Source organism: Bos grunniens, chromosome 2, assembly GCF_055505025.1.
Source record: "Bos grunniens cultivar Pamir isolate PY7600 chromosome 2, Bosgru_T2T1.0, whole genome shotgun sequence".
In the NCBI taxonomy this organism is placed as follows: domain Eukaryota; kingdom Metazoa; phylum Chordata; class Mammalia; order Artiodactyla; family Bovidae; genus Bos; species Bos grunniens.
In genome coordinates this window covers 27,692,850-27,717,422 of record NC_141166.1, presented here as the reverse complement: position 1 = coordinate 27,717,422, position 24,573 = coordinate 27,692,850, and the positions used below count along the sequence as shown (strand labels likewise).

The 24,573-nt window shown below is 39.1% G+C and overlaps 1 long non-coding RNA gene across 1 annotated transcript in view; it reads right to left on the bottom strand.

Moving 5' to 3' along the window:
• The window catches only part of LOC147377788 (uncharacterized), a 41,874-nt gene extending 19,763 nt beyond the window's left edge, over positions 1-22,111 (bottom strand). The window contains exons 1-2 of the long non-coding RNA XR_015149617.1: positions 21,937-22,111; positions 16,784-16,913 (exon numbers count right to left, since the gene is read on the bottom strand). This is a non-coding gene — a long non-coding RNA (uncharacterized LOC147377788). The remainder of the gene's footprint in view (positions 1-16,783; positions 16,914-21,936) is intronic.
• Positions 22,112-24,573: the final 2,462 nt, after the last annotated feature.

Below are 24,573 nucleotides of genomic sequence, written 5' to 3'. Positions count from 1 at the left end.
TCACTGTCACCAAGTAATGAAGGCACCTTGTCTAAAAACAATGAGGTGTCACCTTATTTTCACAGCCAGCTTTCAACGTGCCTTGCCCTACTTCATCAGGGACTGATGGGGACTGAATTGTGTCCACCCAGAACTCTTACGTGAAGCCCTAGCCCCAAGTATGACTGTTTTCAGAGATAGGACCTTTAGAGAGGTAATTAAGCTTAAATAAAGCCACAAGAGTGGGACCCTAATCTAATAAGACTGGGGCCTTATCTGATAAGACAAAGAAGATACAGAGAGACATCTTTCTACTTGTGCAGAGAGAAAAGATCATGTGAGACACAGGGAGAAGTCAGCTGTACATAAACCAAGGAGAGAGTTCCCACTAGAAACTAACCCTGACACACCTTAATCTGGAATCTGCAGCTTCCAGAATTGTGAGACAATACATTTCCTTTGTTTAAGCCGCTCAATCTGTGGGATTCTGTGATGCCAGCCCAGACAAACAGCATGAGACTGTTGACAAATGCTTGCAAACAAAAGAGTGGATATGTAATAGTGGCCCCTGCCACTCCCAGAGTGGATGATCAGTTTTTCTCCCTCAGTCAATTGCTCCGGTGGCATTAACATCTGATTTCCACTTAATTGGTCTGATCAACTCTGCCCTGATCTGAACTGGTCACCAAGACAAGTGAAAGCCCTGGATCGACCCTGCCACCGTCTGCTGTTTTTCAGTTGTCTAGACATAGTCATAAATAGCTGGATGACTGCCCACTATAAATTTTTAATGAGAGATTTTGAAATTAGAAAAGGAGGGAAGCGATTGCAATTTATGACCTGGAGTGACTCAATAAGCAGGGACCCACCTGAAAAGCCAAAGCTGGGCATTCATCAGCTCCCCAACATCATCTACATGCTTAGTTATGCAAGCCCAGAGCATCAATCCTATTCTTACTTCTCCTGTCACCCTGGACTCTTCCCAGAAAAATACCATGATACGTCCTCCTAATTCTTAGCTTATGGAAGGAGAGTTTTTAAATAATCCAGAAAGCATTGTATTTAAATCAAATGAAAATGATTTGGGAGCTTTCCTTAACTTGGACTAAGTAATTCTAAAGCAAGCTGGATCAATGACCAATCTTTGCAAATAGGAGGCAGATAGAGGCCTTCTCCCCAGAGACTATCTAAGTATTAAAAAGAATTTGAGGAATGCACAGGCTTCTTGAAGCTTATTCATACACCTGTGCCTGCTAGGATGGTGTGCCGATGTCCTTAGTCACTCAGTCATGTCTGCCTCTTTGTGACATTATGGACCATAGCCCACCAGGTTCCTCTGTCCATGGGCTTCTTCAGGCAAGAATATTGGAATGGGTTGCCATTTTCCTCCTCCAGGAAATCTTCCTGACCCAGGGATTGAACCATGTCTCCTGTTCTCCTGCATTGCAGGCAGATTCTTTATCCACTGAGCCATCAGGGAAGCCCCATGCTAGGTTAGTACCCCTACAAGAAAACCTGTATCCCAGTTCTCTTATCTACTGTGGATTTGGGTTTTCTGAGCTCTGTTCCCATATACATTTGGATATTCAGACAGCAATATACCTGGACTGTATTCTGTTAAAATGTGCTTACTGAATTAGTCTATACAAGTCTGCAGTCAAAGAAAGATAAAACATATTTCACTCTACATGCAGAACTATGTGTATAATATTGTTTATGTATGTGTCATTTTCTTTTTCTTACAAAGTGGTAGTAGAAGATTTTTTTTTTAAGGTATCTGATGTATCTTTTACATAATTATCCTAGTGATTAACTGCTTTTTCCACTAGTTTTTCCCCACTGAGTTTCCTCTTAGAGGCAATAAAAATTATACAACTTAACATGTTTACCTTTTTTCTTGGCTCCCAGAAATCTTAAAACTAAATTATATTGCCTTAAGTTCCTGGAAACTGTCCTTTAATTTTAAAAGTTTATTTAATTATTTTTAACCTACAAAACGTCTTTTTTTTTTTTGAATAGGCAAGACATAAATGATAAAACAGAAAAACTGAAGCCAGCAGACAATCTAGGCAACAAGACAAATGACAGATTTTAGAAGGAAAAAAAAAAACACTATTACTTCTCTTAGTCAAGGATGATCTGAGATGTTTCACTATCAGAGGGGATATTCTTATATTCTTCCAGCTAACATGTACTTGGAATGCAACCCAATGCCAAAGAACTACTAGATGGATATTGATTTACAAATCAAGCAAGATAAAGTTCTGCCTTTAAGAGATGGTCCATTCTTAACTTATGAGGCAGCCAGTTAAGTAGACAAATAAAGCAGTACAAAAATGCTATATTGGGATACACATAGGAGCAACTTTTGTATGTGATGTTTTTTAGTAGCTGAGCAGATACACAACCCTCTATTCAACTCTCAGCAGCACAATCAGTGCTTCATTTTGTCACAAAGTCAGTCTTCCTAAAAACATGGCTTTCCCACTTAGCTTCTTTGATCAAGAGGGAAAGTTTCAATTTAACATTTGATAAGAAATATAAATGACCAATCGGAGAAGGCAATGGCACCCCACTCCAGTACTCTTGCCTGGAAAATCCCATGGACGGAGGAGCCTGGTAGGCTGCAATCCATGGGGTCGTGAAGAGTCAGACACGACTGAGTGACTTCACTTTCACTTTTCACTTTCATGCATTGGAGAAGGAAATGGCAACCCACTTCAGTACTCTTGCCTGGAGAATCCCAGGGAAGGGGGAGCCTGGTGGGCTTCCGTCCATGGGGTTGCACAGAGTTGGACACGACTGAAGTGGCTTAGCAGCAGCAGCAGCAGCATAAATGACCGATAAAAGCATTTAAAAAGTTAACATCATTTAAAATAAAAGACTTTCAAATAACAACTAGATGCTTTTCTCTGACTACCAATTTTACAAAATGAACATGATTAGGGACTGATAAAAATGTGGACAGTGGGTGGGGAGGAGCACTGTCATCTACTGTCAATAGGAGGCAAATCGACGATAGATTTCCAAAGCCTTAACCATGTAAATAACTTGTGAGGCAGCATCATTCTACAGATTCACTCTAAATAAATAATTGGTTATATATGAGCTATATGTCAATAGCATTATTTATAATGATAAAAAATTGAATCAACTATGATATGTAAAATATAGTAGCTATTGGAAAGTGTAATGAAGAAGCATATTCTTCATCATTGAAAAACTTTCATGAAATTATTGAGTGAAAACAAAGCAGATTATAAAATAGAATATCTAGTACAAATTGTGTATGTATATTAGGTAGAGATAGAAATAAAGGTAAATGGATACAAAGGTCTGGAAAATATATATTGAAACATTGTCTCTGAAACAGTGTTCCTCAGAGGTTTTCTGTGGCCCATTAGTTTAATAATCCATTATACATTTTGTTAAAGTGCAGATTACAGGGTTTAAACCCCATCCTCAGAATCAGACTTTAGGAATGGGGACAAGGATTATATTTTAACAGTCCCCTCAGGAGATAATTATACTGTGCAATCTACAATTTAGAAAGAATCATATTCATGCCAATTTCCATTAAAATTACTTTCTGATATAGAAAACAACTCAAAGGACTTTGCAAAAACCAAAGTGGAACAAACAGAGAAATAATATAAAGAGTGCATTGAATTCTAACCCCCAGAATAAAGCATGAATATCCATAAGTTCATATCTATAAAGTTAAAGAACAGAGTGAATTTTTCCTTATAAAAGAATTAAAAATGATAAAGCAGAAAGAGAAAACTAGACAATCGTGATTAGGGAAATATCACCGTAATTATTGCAGACAAGATCAACTAACGTGTGCTTAACATCAGATAATGTTAAAACTGATGGATAAAAGTTTGTGGAGGGATGATATATGTATGTATTGTATCAAAGTATGTTCCCTATGATATTTATGAATTACGAAAGGAAAGATTATAACTCTGTAAAGAAACTGCCAGATCCTGCCTTACCTTTCTTTATTAGGAATAAGGTTAACACTACCAAGAACAAGAAAATTCAGCATCATGAACTCCTTGATATGAAACACTGAGGAGAATATAACATCACTAAAACCTCATCATAACGCGAGAACACATCAGATCCAAATTTACCAACAGAGTAAATGATCAGTATTCTTCTAAAGTATCAAGATCATGAAAGATAGGAAAGACTGAGGAATATTAGAGAATGGAGAAGACTAAAGAAAGATAAAGAAATTTGAGACCCTGGATACAGCCTTAGAAAAGAAACAGTACATTAGTGGAAAAACTAGGGAAATCCAAATAAGTTGCAGTTTAGTTAGTAGTACTGACCAAAGCTAATTTCCTGGTATTAATCATTGTACAATGGTAACTTAAGATACTAACAATAGTGAAAGCTGGGTGAGGCATATGAGCAAATTTCATACAATTCTCTGAGGCTTTTCTGTAATTCAAAAATGCATCCAAATAAAAAGCTAACAAAAATGGCTAAGCATTCCTTTGATTCAGCACCTTTCAATTCTCACTAACATATTTATAACTCAAAAGAGCCAAAATGCAACCATCAAAAGCTCAAGGAGTGCCAGACTCTTAAAGGAATTTCCTCTAAATCCAGCTGATGAGCTTAATTGAGAAAGTCAACTGGTAGCCAACAAATAGGAGAAGGAAATGGCAGCCCACTCCAGTATTCTTGCCTAGAGAATCCCGTGGACAGAGGAGCCTGGTGGACTGCTGTCCATAGGGTCACACAGAGTTGGATATGACTGAAGTGACTTGGCAGCAGCAGCCAACAAATGTTTAAATACTAAAAAGACAGTAAATAAACTATGACCAACCTAGATAGCATATTCAAAAGCAGAGACATTACTTTGTCAACAAAGATCCATCTAGTCAAGGCTATGGTTTTTCCTCTGGTCATGTATGGATGTGAGAGTTGGACTGTGAAGAAGGCTGAGTGCCGAAGAATTGATGCTTTTGAACTGTGGTGTTGGAGAAGACTCTTGATAGTCCCTTGGACTGCAAGGAGATCCAACCAGTCCATTCTGAAGGAGATCAGCCCTGGGATTTCTTTGGAAGGAATGATGCTAAGGCTGAAACTCCAGTACTTTGGTCACCTCATGCAAAGAGTTGACTCATTGGAAAAGACTCTGATGCTGGGAGGGATTGGGGGCAGGAGGAGAAGGGGACAATAGAGGATGAGATGGCTATATGGCATCACCGACCCTATGGACATGAGTCTGAGTGAACTCCGGGAGCTGGTGATGGACAGGGAGGCCTGGCGTCCTGCGATTCATGGGGTTCCAAAGAGTCGGACGCAACTGAGCGACTGAACTGAACTGAAACCAGTAGAACTGAAAGAAAGAAGGAAGACCGTTTATCATTTTCCCCACCATCTACATCTGGCTCAGAAATTCAAAGTCTATTTGCATGAGAATGCTAGATAGCCATATCTCCTTGAGGGTGTATCTCTCTGAGGCAGAAGGAGCCCTAGAGTATCAGTGGACATCTCTTGGGTCCTCCACTATTTGTCTGAAACACAAACAGGCTTCATCAATCATGGCTGCACTTATGATGATGGGGTGCCCAGCTCATCAGAATTTTAGGACAAAGTCCTCAAGTTGGAAATGAAGCATCTTCCTAATGAAGGGAGCCGAGCCTCCATAGATAACTTTAGCAGCCAATATCACTGAAGGAGTCTGAAGCAAGGAAAGAAAGACATGTCAAAGATACCATCTTGTCTGTGTCCACACATGAGATATCTCAGAGGATTTCTGGAAGTTACTAACAATACTGAATGGCAAATGCTGGTGACAGCCACAGGGGTATAGTTTATGTCTGTGTTCCTGGTATACGGAAAAGACCCAATAAATGTTAACTATTATTTTTTTATTGTTATCCCATTTGCACCCTCTGGCTAGGGATATCTGATCAAGCACTGCCTAAAGTTGGCCTAAGGTATTAAAGATGGCTTTGTAGGTGTTGTGTGAGCTGAAGGCAGCAGTAGTGTGGCAATCATAACCGGATGTGCTCAGTCATGTCTGACTGTTTGGGACCTGATGGACTGTAGCCTGCCAGGATTCTCTGTCCACGGATTTCCCAGGCAAGGCACTGTAGCAAGTTGCCATTCCTCCTCCAGGATATCTTCTAGTCTCTGCATTTCCTGCACTGTAGGCGGATTCTTTATCACTTGAACCATGGAGAAGCAAACAGAAACATGGGTCCAAATCAGGGTGTTAGTTCCAGATTTTCATTAACTTGGATTGTAGCTTCTCTTCTCTGAGCTTCTTATCTCTTCTATAAATAACCACCAGGACTCTTTTCAGCCATAGAGTTCTTTAACTTTGCATTCTTTAAATTCTTTCATTTCTCTAACTCCTGAACACGACTGCACATGTTGTTGACCCTCTGCTAAATATCAATAGAAGATAGAATGAACTTACTAGAAATTCAAGTGCTCAAAGCTCACTACAGAGCTGTGGAGTCAGAAACTCCAGGGGATTGTGATGCTGGATAAAGTATGAGAACCACAGAGCTCTTGACTTCTCATTTTTCAGAGAAGAAAACTGATATCCTGAAAAGAGATATGGCTGACTCCAAATCTAGAAAACGTGCTCTTTTGGGGGCAAGACTTGAATCCAGATATACTTATTACCCTAAGTAGTAACAGTAGTAGTAGTAATAGCTAACATTGAATAAACCATTTGTGTCAGATACTGTGCTGAAGATTAAACACAAATACCACATTTAATCCTCACAAAAGCTTGATTAGGTAAATACTATTTGAATTTTTCTATTCAGTCTGAGAACTCAGGTGTATATAGAGAGATTAAGGAACAAAGCTGACAGTGTTGGAGCCAGCCCAAGCTCACTTACTGAGAGTCTAGAGGCTCTGTGTTGATGTTTTTATAACAGTGGCTCTATCATGTCTTATGTCTATTTTACTACAAAGGTGATTCTTACACTGACTACAAACACTTGAAGAAAAAAACAAAACCAGAGGACAAGACTAAACCTTCTTTGACTATTAACTTTTCTTAAAATTAATTTAAGGACATTTGTCTCCTTTAATATGATATTAATATTTCCTTGAATATTATTTTTTAAGATGTAAGGGAAATTTTTTCTATAAAACAGGCATTATGGCTTAACAAGTAAAATTTATTATATAGCTTTTTATGATAAAATGTCATGGTCTGTGCGTAGGCTGGAAAAGAATTTCCAGACATGAGGCAGAATGAGAGGAGAGTAAAGTTTGTTACAGTGGGAGACACTGGTAGAACAGCAGGCTGGCTCAAAGGAAAGCTGACCTCTCTTGCAGAGTAATAGCCAATTTTTATAGCCTCACAACCAAAAATTCCTACTGGAATGGTGGCATTAGGTGATTGGTTAATAGGATGGGTATTTTAGTTAATACAGGGTCAGAGAACTGGCCAGTTTAGATCCAGAGGCTCATGGCAACAGTTGCTATGGGGCTCGTTCAGTTCATGAAAGTTTTGTTCTGTGACCTTAGTATAGGGCTCCATGCCTGTGACTCAGGTATAGGGCTCCACATAAGACACAAAACTTTAAATAACATCTAACATGCAGGTAATTGCATCAACTCACCTAACAGCCAAATAGGGTTAAGTATCCAATCTTGTCTACATACGGAAATTCTACACAGAAAAAGTCTGAGAATGAAGGACCGTATCACTAACACCAACCTATAATTTTTATAATCAAGCAAGAACACTTAATGAAGCATAGAATATATTTAGTAATTTTCTGCCCTTTCATATTTAAATTTTTGGCAGAGAACACCACAATGCTTGGCATACAGAACAGGGATTGAATAAATATCTGTTGCTTCTTTCATCAAAAGCTCTCACCTATTAGTTCACCTATTATTTCACACTCTATCTCCAGCTACTCAAAGTATGATCTTCAGACTAGCAGCTACATGAGGTCGATTATGATACATACAGAATCTCAGACCACAGTTTCCTTCTATGGAATCAAATTCTGCTTTTTATCAAATCTCAGGTGATTGAAATGCACAGTAAAATTTTGAAGGACTACTCATCTAACCTACCTACTCCCAGAGTTAATACTCTAGTCTACAAACTTGGTTCTTAAAGTGTGGTCTCTGGACCAACTGCAGCAGCATCAACTAACACCGAGTAAACCTAATGAATTAGAAACTCTGGAGGTAGGGCCAGAAATGTTGCTTTAACAAATCCTTTAGATTGCTTTTATAATTTATGTTGAATATAACCTGGAATGAGAGAAGATTCTGGGGAAGTGGCTGAGTAGTAAGCACCAGGGATCTTCCTCTTCACCTAGACAACAATTGCACTGGCAAAATCTATCTGATATAATTATTTTGGAACTCTGGAATCTATTGAAACCTTACAACATCCAGGAGAAGACTTGGAGGGTATATTTTGACTTATTTTGGTCAGTTCAGCTCTCAGCACAATAGCAGCTACCTATCCCAACCCTCAGCCACATGGCAGGCAGCTGTGCATGGTTCCTGGAGCAGCTTGCACACAGCTTGAAGGAGCCAGGGTGGGCAACAAGGTCTGTGTCTTCAAAATATCAAGAATCTGTGCTGTGATTGCTGGTTGCTGCTTCTGATCACAGAGGGGCAGGTGAAGAAGCAGGTGGCTGATTTTGTTGCATTTTCCCTCATTGCTGCCGACTCCACTCCCACAGGCTGAAATGACTTCTAAGGGATTTAAAAGGCCAGTGCTTTTTGCTCACTCTTCATTTTTCTCTTTTCCCTTTCTGGGCACCAGACATTAAAACACATGACATTCCAGGTGGCACTACTGGTAAGGAACCCACCTGCCATTGCAGGAGACATAAGAGATGCAAGTTGGGAAGACCTCCTGGAGGATGGCATGGCACCCCAGTCCAGTATTCTTACCTGGAGAATCCCATGGACAGAGAAGCCTGTCAGGGTACAGTCCATAGGGTCTCAAAGAGAACATGACTGAAGCAACTGAGTTGCATGCACAGGGAAAATTAGAAAGTGATTGTCCTAGTCCAGGAAAATACTCAGAAAAATCTGGGAAAACCTTAAGTTTACCACTCAGGCTGATCCTCAGCACAGAGACAGCCTAGAATAATACCCCTCCCCAACACTCAAGGGCAAAACCCAGCAAGCCCTGAGGCAGGGAAAGCCTCTGACTTCCAGAGTTACCATGTTATTAGATATGAGTGTTCACTTTAGAACAAAAATCACAAAGCATGCAAAGAAACAGGAGAGTATGGCCCATTCAAAGAAGAAAAATAGACATCAGCAACTGTCCCTGAAAAAAATGTAATGTCCCATATACTAGAAAAATACTTTAAAATGGCTGTCATAAATATTCAAAGAACTAAAGGAAAACATAAAGAAAGTCCAGAAAAAGATGTATGAATAAAATAGAAATAGCAATAAAGAGATATAAAACATGAAAAAAAAAAATCTGGGGTTGAAAAGTAGAATAACTACAATGAAAAGTTCACTAGAGGGACTCCAAGGCAGATTTGAGCAGGCAGAAAAAATCAGCAAACTTGAAGATCAGATAAGGAAAATTACTGAATCTGGAGGACAGGAGGAAAAAAGCAAATGTGAAAAGAGACTGTGAGATCCGTGGAACATTGTCAAGTGGATCAGCACACACATTTTGGGAGTTACAAAGAAGAAAATAAAAAGAAAGGGGCAGAGGGAAGATTTGAAGAAATAATTGCTGAAAACTTCCCAAATTTGGTGAAAAACATGAATATAAATAACCAAGAAGCTCAACAAATTTGGGAGTAAGATAAACTCAAAGACATCCACATTAAGACATATTAAAATCTCAAAAGACAAAGACAAAGAGAATCTTGAAAGCATCAAGAGAGAAGCAAATTGTCACATCCAAGTGTTCCTCAATAAGATTATTAGTACATTTGGGATGAGAAACTTTGGAAACCAGAAGAGATTGTGCTGATAGAGCCAAAATGCTAAAAGGATAAAAAATAAACTGTCAATCAAGAATCCTATATCTGACAAAACCCTTCTTCAAAAGCAAGGGTGAAATTGCTTTTGGATAGACAGAAGCTAAGGAAGTTTGTGATCACTAGACCTGTAAGAAGTCCACAAAGGCAAAATAAAAAGACATGCAAAGCCCTATGGAGATTAATGATCTCAATAAAGGTAAATGGATGGCAATTATAAAACCTACCATTATTGTAACAATGGTTTGTAACACTGTTACAGTGTTTAACTGTTACATTGTAACATTTGTAACATATGTAACTGCACTATATTTTCTACACTATTCAAGAGACCTAAATGGAAGTGGAAGTGTTAGTAGCTCAGTCATGTCTGACTCTTTGTAACCCCATAGACTCTAGCCCACCAGGCTTCTCTGTCCATGTGATTTCCCAGGCGAGAATACTGGTGAGCCATTCCCGTCTCCAGGAGATCTTCTTGACCCAGGGATCAAACCCAGGTCTCTTGCATTGCAGGCAGATTCTTTACCATCTGAGCTACCAGGAATGCCCATTCAAGAGACTAGTACATTTAAAGAAAACAGTACAACTACTAGTCTGAAAGCTAATATCATTGTAATTTTGATTTGTAACTACAAATCTTGTTTTCTACATAATAATTATAAGACCAATGCATTTAAAAAATTAGTATACTTTTAGGGGCACATAATGTATAAAAGAATAATTTTATGACATCACTAATAGAAAGGGATGGGAATAGAGCCATAAAGAGTTAGATTTTTTGTATATTATTGAAGTAAAGCTGGTATAAATTCAAATTAGTGTTTAACTTTAGGACACTAAATGTAACTTCCACATTACATTTATATAACCAAAAAGAAATGGCAATAGAGACTACATGAAAGGAAATGACAAAGAAGTTTAAACAGCTCACTACCTCAAAAAGCAATTAAAAATAAAAGAAGATAGTAATGTAAGAAATGAGAGACAAAATGGTATAAAGCATATAGAAAACCAATACTAAAATGACAGAAGTCAGTCCCTCCTTATCAGTAGTTATTTTAAATATAAGTGGATTAAATTCTCCAATCAAAAGATAAGAGTTTGGCAGAATGTATAAAACATGGTGTCCATCTACATGCTACCTACAAGAGGATCAATTTAGATACAAAGGCACAAAATAGGCTGTGAAAGGATAGAAAAAGGTATTGTATGTAAATATTTCTTTTTAAGTTACATGTACTTTCTTGCAATTAAAAAAAATTGAAAAAAAAAATTGAAAAAAGAAAAAATCCTGGAAGGCATTTATAAATTCCTAATGCTCGGGACTTAGTTCATACCAATTAAAATACAATTACTTAGACCAGTGGTGCTTGGCCCTGGATGCACATTAGTATCATATGGGAAGCTTTTGAAACATACCAATGCCTGAGTCCCATCTCTCAAAACTCAATTATTAGAGGTGAAGCTTGTATTTGGTGTTTTGTTTTCTTTTTTTTAAGTCTCTCTAGTACTACTTTGTTATTATCTGTAGGTGTACCATTTCCAAAACTTTAATTAACCTATTCTATTCTACTCTCTGACCATTTTCTCCTATGTTTTGAGCTTACTCCTCCTAGTACTCAAAATACCAGACTTACTAGGATCTGAGATCCATGAATACCTATTATCACATTGGTACCTCTGCCACATCTCTCTGTCCCCGACACCTCTCCTTCTCACTCTCTCTCTCTCTCACACACATACACTCACGCACTTCATACTTCTTACATTCTTCCCTGCCTAACTTAGATATCATATCATTATTATAAATGCTCCTTTACATACATGATCTATTCCCTTACCCTTTTTTTCTTCATTCTTCTATACCTAGAAGAACTCCAAACCAAATTAAACCCCATTCCTTTCAGATTCTACAACAGTAATCAAATAGCTGAATTTTGCTGGAGGAAAACACCAGCCGTGTTGACTAGTGACTAGGCTCACTTTGTATTTATGATAGCAAATCGGTGGACGCTTAGCACTGGTAAGCAGCCTTATAGTTGATTTACTCCCCTATCTCCCATAGTCCCAGGTAACATATTTCCTCACCCCTCAAACCTCAAACACCCCTTCTCTTCTACGCACTCAGTTGATGATTTGGCTTCTCATTTCACTGAGAAAATAGAAGCTACAAAAGGGAATGCTTTTTCCTGCTAACCACCAACACTTCACCTGGCCTCCTCTGTACCCTTATGCTCTGCCTTGTTCCTGCTGAGATAAATGAATGGCCTGGGCTCCATTTCAAGGCCTATATTTCCACCTGTTCTCTGGATCTCATCCTACCCTCTCACTCAAAGACTTTATGCTTGTGATTTTCTCCCTTCTCTACAGTTTCATTAATTCTCCTACTTTTGATCTTTACAATTGGTACACAAGAATGCTGTAAGACTTTTGTTAAAAATCTCGCTTTTGAACCCACATCGCTCTACACTCCTGAATCATTTCTCAGCTCTTCTATAAAACAAAATTTCAAAGTGTTGTCTACATTAGCTTTCTCCATCATCCTATCACCCGTTCTCAAAATCACTCACAGGAAGCTCTGCCTCAACACTTTCACTATTCTCCTCCTACTGAAACTCTCTCAAGGTCACCAGTGACCTTTATGTAGGTAAACTCAACCATCAGTTTTCAGTCAGTGTCTTTCTTAACTTCTGAAGAGCATTTAGCAAAGCTATCCATTTCCCCCCTGGAAATATTTTCTTTCCTTGACTTTGGGAAAGTAAAATTCTCTTATTTTATTTTTACTTTAGGGTTCTTTCCTTCTTCTCTCCATTGCTGGACACTTTGAACTTCTAATTTCTAAATTTCAGAGGGCCCCAAGCTTGAGTTACCTTCATGTATCTTCTCCACTTACTCCGTAAATATTTCATCTAATTCCATGGAGTTAAATACCATTTACAAGACTGATGACTACCATATTTGTTTCTATAGCCCCAACATCTTTCCTATACTCCGGATTCGTTTCTAGTTGCCTTTTGGTGTTGCCTTATGGCTATTTAAGAAGCATCTCAAACCCAGCATATTTAAAGCCATAAAGATACTCTTCCCTAACACTTTCTAACTTATTCTATGGCTAAACCACTAGTTCAGATACTCAGATAAAATTCATGGAGACAGGCTTCCCTGGTGGTCCAGTGGTTAAGAATCCACTTTGCAACACAAGGGATTCTCGTTTGATATGCAGAGCGGCTAAGTCCGTGGGCCACAACGACTGAGCCAGCGCTCTAGAGCCCCCAGGCCACAACTACTGAGTCCATGCACTCCAACTCCTGAAGCCCATGCACCTAGAGCCTGAGTTGCACAAGAGGAGCTACCACAATGAGACGCCCATGCACCACGATGAAGAGTCACCCTCATTTGCTGCAACTAGAGAAAGCCTGCAAGCAGCAACGAAGACCCACTCCAGCCAAAAAATAAAATAAATTAATAAATCTTTTTAAAAAATTCATGGAGACATCACTGACCCTTCTCTTTCTCTTGCTGTCCAGATCTAATCCAGGAACAAACACTGCTCATTCTAGTTTCAATATATATTTCAAAGCTCTTACTAGACAGTCTTATCTTCAAGCCCTGGTCTGGTTCAAAGCCACCCCATTAATGCTTCATCAGTGCTTCATCCTGAGCAGTATAGATGTGGGTTTGGCATCAGTCCTGACTTTACCACTTCTGAGGTGTTTTACCTAAAGCAATCCACACCACATTTGGAGTTCAATTTCCAGAGGTTGAACATATGTACAGTATGTATGTATGAATATGTATACTTATACATATGTGCATGTATGTATATGTGCATGAAAGATAGATTGATCTCAAATATAATTTCTCACCAGCTCTACCATCTTCCATCCCATTCAATTCACCATCATCTTTTGCCTGGATACTTGATAAAGTCTTCCAAAGTGTCTCTCTGCTTCCTCTTTTGTCCAACTCTACCACCATACTCTCCACTAGCAGTTTGAGTGTCCTTTTCAAATGTAAGTTACACTACGCCAAGCTCCTGTTCAAACTCCTCCAGTTACTTCCCATCACAGTTAAAGTAGCACCCAAAGATCTCAAGACGGTCTACACCAACACCTAACGATCCTGGTCTCGCCTGCCTCACCATTTTTACCACTCACTATTCTCCATCTACCCTGCCTTCTTGATGCTCCACCAATTCATCAGGCAAGATTGATTCATTTTATTCTGCTTCATGACACCTGTCACTATCTAATACTATATTAAAATGTATGCAAATATTCACTTCTTACTTTTTTCCATTAGTATGTAAGTTTCACGAAGGCAGGGATTTTGTCAGTTTTATCCTTCATTGTATCTCCAATGTGTTAGAACACTGCATGACACAGTAAATACTCAATGAATGTTTATTAATTCAATATATGAATGAACAGATGGTGAAAAAAATCCCTGTACTTGAAAGGTTGATATTTGAAAGTTGCTTTCAGCTATATTATCAACTTGTTTCTTTACTTCTTTTCTTTTTCATTCAACTCTTCTAGTTTCCTCAGTATTCCCACTCTCAGGATGACATTCATTTTCTCCTCTTTCAAAGATTCAAACTTCCTTTAATGTAAAATATTACTGAGAATTCTCAAGGCCAGTCACCTATCTCTTTAACCAAAAAGCTTGGAATCTTGTAACCTCTAATATCACACCACTTGGTTTTCTGAACTGTCTTTTAGACACCTGAGTTCCAGAATTGAGTCCAGTCATATAATACTTCTGATTTTATACTGTGATATAACTCATATTCTTTTCTTCCTGCTTTCATGGCATAATTCTTTCAATTCATATTCTAAAACAATTCTAAATCACAAGTTTGTGACTCACAAAACTGGAACTGTGAAGAGACAGAAGAAAGGAGGGCTAGATATGATGAAAACCACTCTATAAAATTAAAAAGATGAACCTGCTCAATTTTTTCTTTTGGATGGAATTCTATAATCTTTGTTCCCCTTAGTTTTCAATATATGCTTCCCATTGTCAACTTCCTATTCCATTTCTTCACCTGGGAAAAGTCCTTCTGAGTTATACACTCCATGTTTTAAAAGCTATTGACCTAAAACTTATGCTGCTGAGCTGTTCCTGTTAATGGACTTGATGCACACAGGGAAGGATACTCATGTTACTGGACTTGATCTCTTTCCTTTGTTTCATTACAGAGGACTGTAAACAATCAATATGGAGTCAGATTAAGATGTATTAAGTTGAATAAAAAAGCATGTTTGGATCCCCTTGTATTTTGTCAGCAGAGATGGTGAGACCAAGCTTTTATGAAATGGACACCTATCTGTGAATGACCACATGGTCACAGAAATTTGACTGTCAGAATCTACATCACAGAGAATGACTCAAGGAAATGAATTATTTTTTCCTGTCTTCCTGCTTTGTTTCAGAACGGTGACATGTAAGTAATTAATCAATAGCATTTGGTGCAATTATAAGTTTAAAGGAAAGACTTGTATTAATTTTATTAATAATAATTTGACAGAAAATACATGGAGTTAGTTTCCTCAAAACTGAATTGTGAGATGACTCATAAATTGTACTGTCATTTCTTTCTCTAGCTTGTAATCCTTCATATGTCAGAAATGGTCTCACAATTGAACAGGTGTTTTAATAATAGACTGGAATTTGATTTAATATATATCCCTGAAATGTCTATTTGAGTGACTTAAAGCTAAAACCCACATTATAAGAATATCAAACTGAAAACCTACTGATCTAGAGAAGGCCTGTCTTTGGGCATGAGTGACACAGGTTATATCTAGGGCTTGACCCCAGGAGTTTAGAAAAAGTTCTTCTGTCCTTGAATCCTCCTCCACCTGGTTTGTACACCTTAAATTGTCTCAAACTTATTAATATGAGATCTTCATTTTGCTAAATACTTTTGAAATATCCATAGCCAGTTGATTTTCATTCATTATGTATTTTTATATCTGTGTCTATATGTCTTTATATATACTTGTGTGTGTATGTATGTATGTATTTTCCTAAATTTCCATTTTCAGTATGATTGGCCCTTCTTCCTAAGACAGCACGCACCAGAAGAAGTGAAATTATTGAAATCAGAGGCTGTGCATAATTTCAGGAAGCTTCCTTTAAAATGTTTTGTTGTCTTAGTCTCTCAGTCATGTCTGACTCTTTGTGACCCCAAGGGTTGCAGCCCTCCAGGTTCCTCTGTTATGGAATTCTTCAGGAAGAATACTGGATCAGGTAGCCATTCCATTCTCCAGGGGATCTTCCCAGCCTAGGGATCAAACCCTGGTCTCCTGCATTGCAAGCAGATTCTTACTGTCTGAGCCACCAGGGATCTTACTTCATATTTGTACTTTATGGGAGAGTCCCTTTTCTGACCAACCTACTTAAAATAGCCTCCTTCACTCACTTTCCTCTACTCTGCTTCATTTTCATTATCACCATTTGATATTTGGTTCTTTGTGTGAGCGTGTATTGGGAGACTCTGCCAAACAAAAGGTGAGATCATTGGGAAGCCATTCTGGGATGACTAGTTATTCGAACTTTCCTATCCAATCCATGCATGCCGGGCAAGGCTCAGGGCTCTACATCAGGATTTGTAGGCATAATTGAAAAAGGGAGATAGTCCTGGCTACCCATGGACTTTCCGGCCCTGGACTCCTAGCATAGCTCCAGGGCAATTAGTTCAAAGGTCGGGGAGTCCAAGAGGTTTTGCAGAAGCAAGAGAAAGAGAACATGAGATACCTTGAACATGCTTGACCTTTGTGATCTGGAGGAGAAAATTAGAGAGATTAAAAGACAGAATAACCTACCTGTTTTATGGAGAGTTCTGCAGTCAGGTCTTCTGGAATTTAATGCTCATGCTTATGGACTATATGACATTGAACAAGGTTCTTAATTTCTCTGCTCCTCAGTTCTCTAATATGCAGAATAATTTATAATCTGCAACAACAGCAAACATGCTTATTTGTTCTTATTAATCTTATATATAATCATATTTATGATTAACATATGACTCGGAACAAAGCTAGTGGAGGCGATGGAATTCCAGTTGAGCTATTTTAAATCCTAAAAGATGATGCTGTGAAAGTGCTGAACTAAATATGCCAGCACATTTGGAAAACAAAGTAGTGGCCACAGGACTGGAAAGGGTCAGTTTTTATTCCAATCCCAAAGAAAGTTAATGCCAAAGAATGCTCAAACTACCACACAATTGCATTCATCTCACACGCTAGTAAAGTAATGCTCAAAATTCTTAAAGCCAGGCTTCAGCAATATGTGAACCGTGAACTTCCAGACGTTCAAGCTGGTTTTAGAAAAGGTAAAGGAACCAGAGATCAAATTGCCAACATCCGCTGGATCATGGAAAAAGCAAGAGAGTTCCAGAAAAACATCTATTTCTGCTTTATTGACTATGCCAAGCCTTTGGCTGTGGGGATCACAATAAACTGTGGATAATTCTCAAAGAGATGGGAATACCAGACCACCTGACCTGCCTCTTGAGAAACCTGTATACAGATCAGGAAGCAACAGTTTGAACTGGACATGGAACAACAGACTGGTTCCAAATAGGAAAAGGAGTATGTCAAGGCTGTGTACTGTCACCCTGCTTATTTAACTTATATGCAGAGTACATCACGAGAAATGCTGGGCTGGAAGAAGCACAAGCTGGAATCAAGATTGCTGGGAGAAATATCAGTCACTTCAGATATGCAGATGACACCACCCTTATGGCAGAAAGTGAAGAAGAACTAAAGAGCCTCTTAATGAAAGTGAAAGAAGAGAGTGAAAAAGTTGGCTTAAAGTTCAACGTTTAGAAAACTAAGATCATGGCATCCAGTCCCACCACTTCATGGCAAATAGATGGGGAAACAGTGGAACAGTGGCTGATTTTATTTTTCTGGGCACCAAAATCACTGAGGATGGTGATTGCAGCCATGAAATTAAAAGCCGCTTACTCCTTGGAAGGAAAGTTAAGACCAATGTAGACAGTATATTAAAAAGCAGAGACATTACTCTTTCAACAAAGGCCCATCTAGTCAAGGCTATGGTTTTTCCAGTAGTCATGTATGCATGTGGGACTTGGACTATAAAGAAAGCTGAGCACCGAAGAATTGATGCTTTTGAACTGGGGTGTTGGAGAAGTCTCTTGAGAGTTCCTTGGAACTCCAACCAAGGAAATCCAACCAATCCATCCTAAAGGAGATCAGTCCTGGGTGTTCATTGGAGGGACTGATGTTGAAGCTAAAACTCCAATACTTTGGCCACGTGATGCAGAAAGCTTACTCATTTGAAAAGACCCTGATGCTGGGAAAGATTGAGGGCAGGAGGAGAAGGGGACGACAGAGGATGAGATGGTTGGATGGCATCACCGACACAATGGACATGGGTTTAGGTGGACTCTGGGAGTTGGTGATGGACAGGAACACCTGGCATGATGTGGTTCATGGGGTCGTAGAGTCAGACATGACTGAGCAACTGAAGTGAACTGAACTGGAATCTGCTGCTGCTAAGTCACTTCAGTCGTGTCCGACTCTGTGTGACTCCATAGACGGCAGCCACCAGGCTCCCCCATCTCTGGGACTCTCCAGGCAAGAACACTGGAGTGGGTTGCCATTTCCTTCTCCAGTGCATGAAAGTGAAAAGTGAAAGTGAAGTTGCTCAGTTGTGTCCGACTCATAGCAACCCCATGGACTGCAGCCTACCAGGCTCCTCCATCCATGGGATTTTCCAGGCAAAGTACTGGAGTGGGGTGCCATAAACCCTCAAATAATGTGTCATTATTGTTGTTGTTATTATTATTAGCACTGCTCATATTGTTACACTTTATCCTGCTGCTACTCTCATTCTACCCCATTGGCTTCTTGGATCTGGAGAAATAATTTATTGGCTTTTGAAATCAATTTGTAAAATGTATTAAGGCTCTTTTGTGTACCAGATACAGAGCTAAATGCCATGGAAAACGTGGACATGAAGAAACTGTTGCCTGACATCCACTTATGATCTGATAAGGAATGTAAAAAATACTAGGGTATAAACCAAACCAAAGCAAAGCAATATTTGATAAATATTATTGGAGAGATATAAGCCAAGAGTCATGAGCCCTGTGAAAACAGAGCACTTCAGCTGTGGATTCGTTTATTCATGGAGGCACCAATCAGTGTGGTGAAAGGGGAGAAAAAGGGGGAACAGGAAAGCCATTTCAGACTTTCAGTCATTTCAGACTTGATTCACAGATCTATTACACTGGAGGATACAGGAAATATTGAGGACAACTTGCATGCTATGAGCCTAGAAATCCAAGAGAAGATTAACAGAAAAAATGAATAAATGAATGGATAAATAACAAAGCAGGAAAAGCTTGTTTGGGAAGAAAAATAATGCTTCCTCATCCAGATGGGCACTGGACCAAACATTTACGAACACCCTCTAACCTGAACTTTTGTCTTGGCTGAGTTTTCCACTATAAAACCATGTAAGTGTGGGATTGTATTTGCTTCCTCAGCTTCAATGTTTACTTATCATTTGTATGCAGTTTTTTTTTTTTTCTGTTCTGGTAATATTGCCCTTGGGAACCGTCACCCACAAGCATATTTCCTCACTGTATGAGCTAACCCTGTTCTGTAAATGAAAAAGCACATTCTCCCACATTTCTCCCTAGCCAAACTCATAGTCATCAGTAACTTCACCAAACCCAAGGAAGCACACAAGAGTCAGTTGAATAATGTTTGCCATAGATCATTCCTACTACTAGGTAACAGACATATGTTATAACTGTGATATGTTGGGGAGAAATTCATAGTCAGTAGTTCTGGTATTTCTACCTCCAACTGTGTTGTGTGCACAATTGTTAAATTGTTAAATACAATTGTTAGTATTTTGAACTGTAATAGAATGTATATTGTAGCAATATCAGCTAGCTCCTGTATGAGACACTCAAGCTAATTTTTCTTGAAAAACTGCGTCCTTTTGTTCACCTGGGTTAATGATTTTTCTGTTCAAAACAAAGCAAAGAGCACGTCTCAGAAAAAAGAAGTCGCTGATCTCCTGCTCAAGCCTTTTGGGCTATGGTTAAGGAAAATTGGGGCCCCTGGGATAACGCAGACCAGGTGTAGCATCATAGGATATTAGTTCTAGAAGCAAAGAGTAATCCATAATTTATAGATGGGAAAATGGGATGGAGTGGTGAAATGACTAGCACAAGATATCATTATTATAAGTGTGTTAGAGGGAGCCTCACAACTAGAATCAAGATTTCTTGCACTGGAAATCCTAATTCTAAAAGAGGGAAACATGCAGACAAGAGAAAACCATGGAGGATATGAAGGGAATAGGGAGCCAACTCTGGAAATATCTGTACTTAGGCACGGAGAAGGCAATGGCACCCCACTCCAGTACTCTTGCCTGGAAAATCCCATGGGCGGAGGAGCCTGGTAGGCTGCAGTCCATGGGGTCACAAAGAGTCGGACACGACTGAGCGACTTCCCTTTCACTTTTCACTTTCATGCATTGGAGAAGGAAATGGCAACCCACTCCAGTGTTCTTGCCTGGAGAATCCCAAGGACGGGGAGCCTGGTGGGCTGCCGTCTATGGGGTCGCACAGAGTCGGACACAACTGAAGCAACTTAGCGGCAGTACTTAGGCACATTTATAGCCAGATTATTTGTGGCTGAGCAACTGAACTGAGCTGAGACAAGACAGTGGCCCCAGCCCACTGGTGACCTCAGGACCCATCTGGGCAGGACATTTCATCGGAACCCTCTGATAGGCGGATAGTTTATCTTTTCATGGAGCAAGAAATGTAGGTTAGGAAAGCTGGGTGAGTAATAGAACAGTTTTTCTACCAACTTTTCACAGAACTCCGTGTCCTTCCTACACTTGCTTTTCTGAATGCACAGAATTGCTGATGGCCTTTGTTCACCCTGCAGTTTCACTGTGTTTTTAAAAATTGAGGTAGCAGGTTGGAAGTTCTTGGAGTATCTATTAAGATCTTTTCCAGCCCTGAAATAATGTATCTGAGAGAAGGCAAGTCAGGGCCCTCTCTCCTTCTCTATTAGGAGATTAATGCAGAGGCACACACTCGTCTGGGCAATCAGAGTTTACCCGTTATTCTTATCCATCTCTTCCCTGACCAGTTTGAATTTGGTCTCTAGTAGCATCAGCCTCTAGGATCTCATGTTTTTTTTTCTGCACAGAGGGTTGTTATGAAACCAGGAAAGAGATGGGGGGGAAAATTGGCTGAAACATCCAAACATAAGATTCCTGGGAATCCCGATTTTTTCCCCCCAGGGCTTTCTCATTAATTTTCAAATGATCATGGACAAGTATTTAATAGGAACTTAACTGGCAGTACGGTAGTTAAGACTTCACCTTCCAATGCAGGGGACACGGGTTCAATCCCCAGTTGGGGAGCTAAGATTCCACATGTCATGCAGCCAAAAAACCAAAACATAAAACAGAAACAATATTGTAACAAACTAAATAAAGCCTTAAAATTTTAAATAAGTAAATAATAAAAAACTACAAGCAAAGATATACTGACCATCTTTGGAGCACACATAAGCAACATAATAGAACACAGCTGTTAAGTAGCAGTGTCGAAAAAGACTCAAAAAATCTACTATTTAGGTATTTGGGGGGAGTTTTCCATAATTGTGGTCTCTTGTTGGGCTTCCCTGGTGACTCAGTAGGTAAAGAATCTGCCTGCAACGCTAGAGACGTGGGTTCGATCCCTGGGTTGGAAAGATTGCTTGGAGAAAGGAGTGGCTATCCCCACTCCTATGTCCTTGCCTGGAGAATTCCTTGGACAGAGAAGCCTGGCGGGCTACAGTCCATGGTCTCTTGTTATGGCAGAAGACAGCAGTGGCTCTTTCTTTCAGATTAATGTCTTGTGATTCTCAGTCTACTTCAGTATAATGCACAGGAGATTTTCTGGGATAAATAATTTCTAAAGACATTAACCTACCTTAACATTTCTTCCTGTGATAAAAATGAAACAGTCTATATCTTGACAATGATGGCCTTTTGTTTAAAGCAGAGCCGAGTAACTTGCTCGGATGTGGATTTTAGTCCTGTTTAATGGAAAAACCAGACTAGCTCCTTAATTCAACATCAAGGAAACAATAAACCTGGTTTGTTCTCTCTTAGTGGAAGCAAATGTCCTATTTATATCTGTGATTATTCTGGCTGGTCTGCTTGATTACTTTCAGGGATAATAGACGCAAAGGGCAGGTTTGCAGAATTGACAAGCCCTCCTAATTAAAGACTAAATCAACCCATTACTCTATTCAAGGTGGAAGGGTTTTATACATTAACCTTTTCTTTCTTATGTGTTTCTTCAGTCAGATTCAGGGTTATTTGGGGGGCTCTCTCACACTACCTGCTGGGATTGTACATGCCCTTCATACATCAACTATTCATTATGGTGGATTAACAGAGGTCACAGATTGTTTCCACTACCCTCATAGGAAGTGAAGTCCATTCTCAAGCCTTTGAATGTGGGCTGGCCTTCAGACTTACTTTGGCCAATAGCCTGAGTAATTTTCGATATTCTTTCTGGAAATATCCTTTGTCAGATCCATCGGTTCATTAACTACTTTTTCTCCCATGTTTCCTCAGGCAATGTTTCACTATTTTCTATTGGGACATAACTCCTCTTTTCCCCAACTTTCAAAAAAAAAAAGTGTTCTCACTGTATTTTACACCTTCACCAACAGTCTTCTTGAGGTCCTTCCAGCTTCTACTTGCCACCAGTTCCAAAATCATTATTACTTTTATTTTTCACCATGGCAGCCCTTTATGTCCAGTACCAATTCTGTTTCATTTTTTGCCACTTAATAAACCAACCTAAAACTTAGTTTCCTTAAAACAGCAACTTTTAAAATTCTCTCTAACAAATCATGGGTTGACTAGGTTCAGCTGGGTAGTTCTTTTCCTCCACATAATCTCATATGGAGCTCAACTGGGCTGGAAATTACAAGATGGTATCCCTGTAGCTGGTAGGTGATATGGTTGTCAGTCAGGTGCTCAGCTGGGGCTGATTCCTGGGGCAACCTAGGGATGGAGATTTTGTGGCCTTTTTTTATACACTCTAATCTTCAAATATTTTCCTTTTGAGTGCTTTTTCTAATTTTACCAAGCCCTTTCCTTCCATGTATGTTCTCCTTTTCTACATTAGTAATCCAGACATTCCCCATTCCACCACTATCTTCTTAGAACATCTGGAAGATGTATATTATCTGGAAATATCATTGGTCACTAATTTTATAAATATAACAATAAAGCACATGACAGTAAAACTGTCATCATTTAATAGTTGTGGAAGCCACATAATGGGTACATGGGGGTCTGCTATACTGGCTCCTGTACTTTTGTACATATTATAAATTTTCCATAATAGAAAGTAAAATAAGGGAGATAATAGTAGGGATTGGGATATACCTTTATATAATAATCTTGTAGCAACCTCTAGCTGACTAGCAACACTCTTAGCTACGTAATAATGTTTTAAACAAGTTTTAAAGCTCCTGGAATATATGGAATACAAACAAGATCATGCATGCCTGTCTGGGCTCAGTCATGTCTGACTCTTTGGAACCCCATGGATTATAAACCACTAGGCTCTTCTGCTATGGCATTCTCCAGGCAAGAATACTGGAGTGGGTTGCTATTTCCTTCTCTAGGGAACCTTCCAGACTGAAGGATCAAACCTGCATCTCCTGCATTGCCTGAGTTGACAGTCGGATTCTTTACCACCGCACCACCTGAAAGCTCCTGACAAAATTAAACCCATATTAATGGGTTATAAGAATAAATAAACAAATAAGTAAATAAGAAAGAATAAACCCATATTAAATATATGGGTTTACCTGCTTTTAATGTTACAGGAGGAAGAACACTTCTTAAAGTATATAATTGCTAAACCTTAGGTGGTATAACTGTGCAGTTTCAAATAGAAACATGAGCACTCACAGTAAATGGAAATGGTCTTGATTTGTTGCTGTTCAGTTGCCTAGTCATGTCCGAGTCTTTGCAACCACATAGACTGCAGCACGCCAGGCTTTCACAGTATACTTGCCATGAGAACTCCATGAACTGACTTTATTAAATGATGGGCTGAATGGATCACAAGCTGGAATCAAGACTACTGGGAGAAATAACAGAAAACTCAGATACACAGATAATACCACTCTAATGGCAGAAAGTAAAGAGGAACTAAATAATCTCTTGATGAGGGTGAAAGAGGTGAGTGAAAAGTTGCCTTAAAACTCAACATTCAAAAAACTAAGGTGATGGCATCTGGTTCTACCACTTTGTGGCAAATAGATGGGGAAAAAGTGGAAACAATGGCAGGTTTTATTTTCTTGGGCTCCAAAATCACTGCGGACAGTGACTGCAGCCATGAAATTAAAAGATGCTTACTCCTTGGAAGAAAAGCTATGACAAACTTAGCATATTAAAAAACAGAGACATCACTTTGCCAACAAAAGATCAATGTAGTCAAAGCTATGGTTTTTCCAGTAGTCATGTACAGATGTGAGAGTTGGATCATAAACAAGGCTGAGCACCAAAGAATTAATGCTTTCAAATTGTGGTGCTGGAG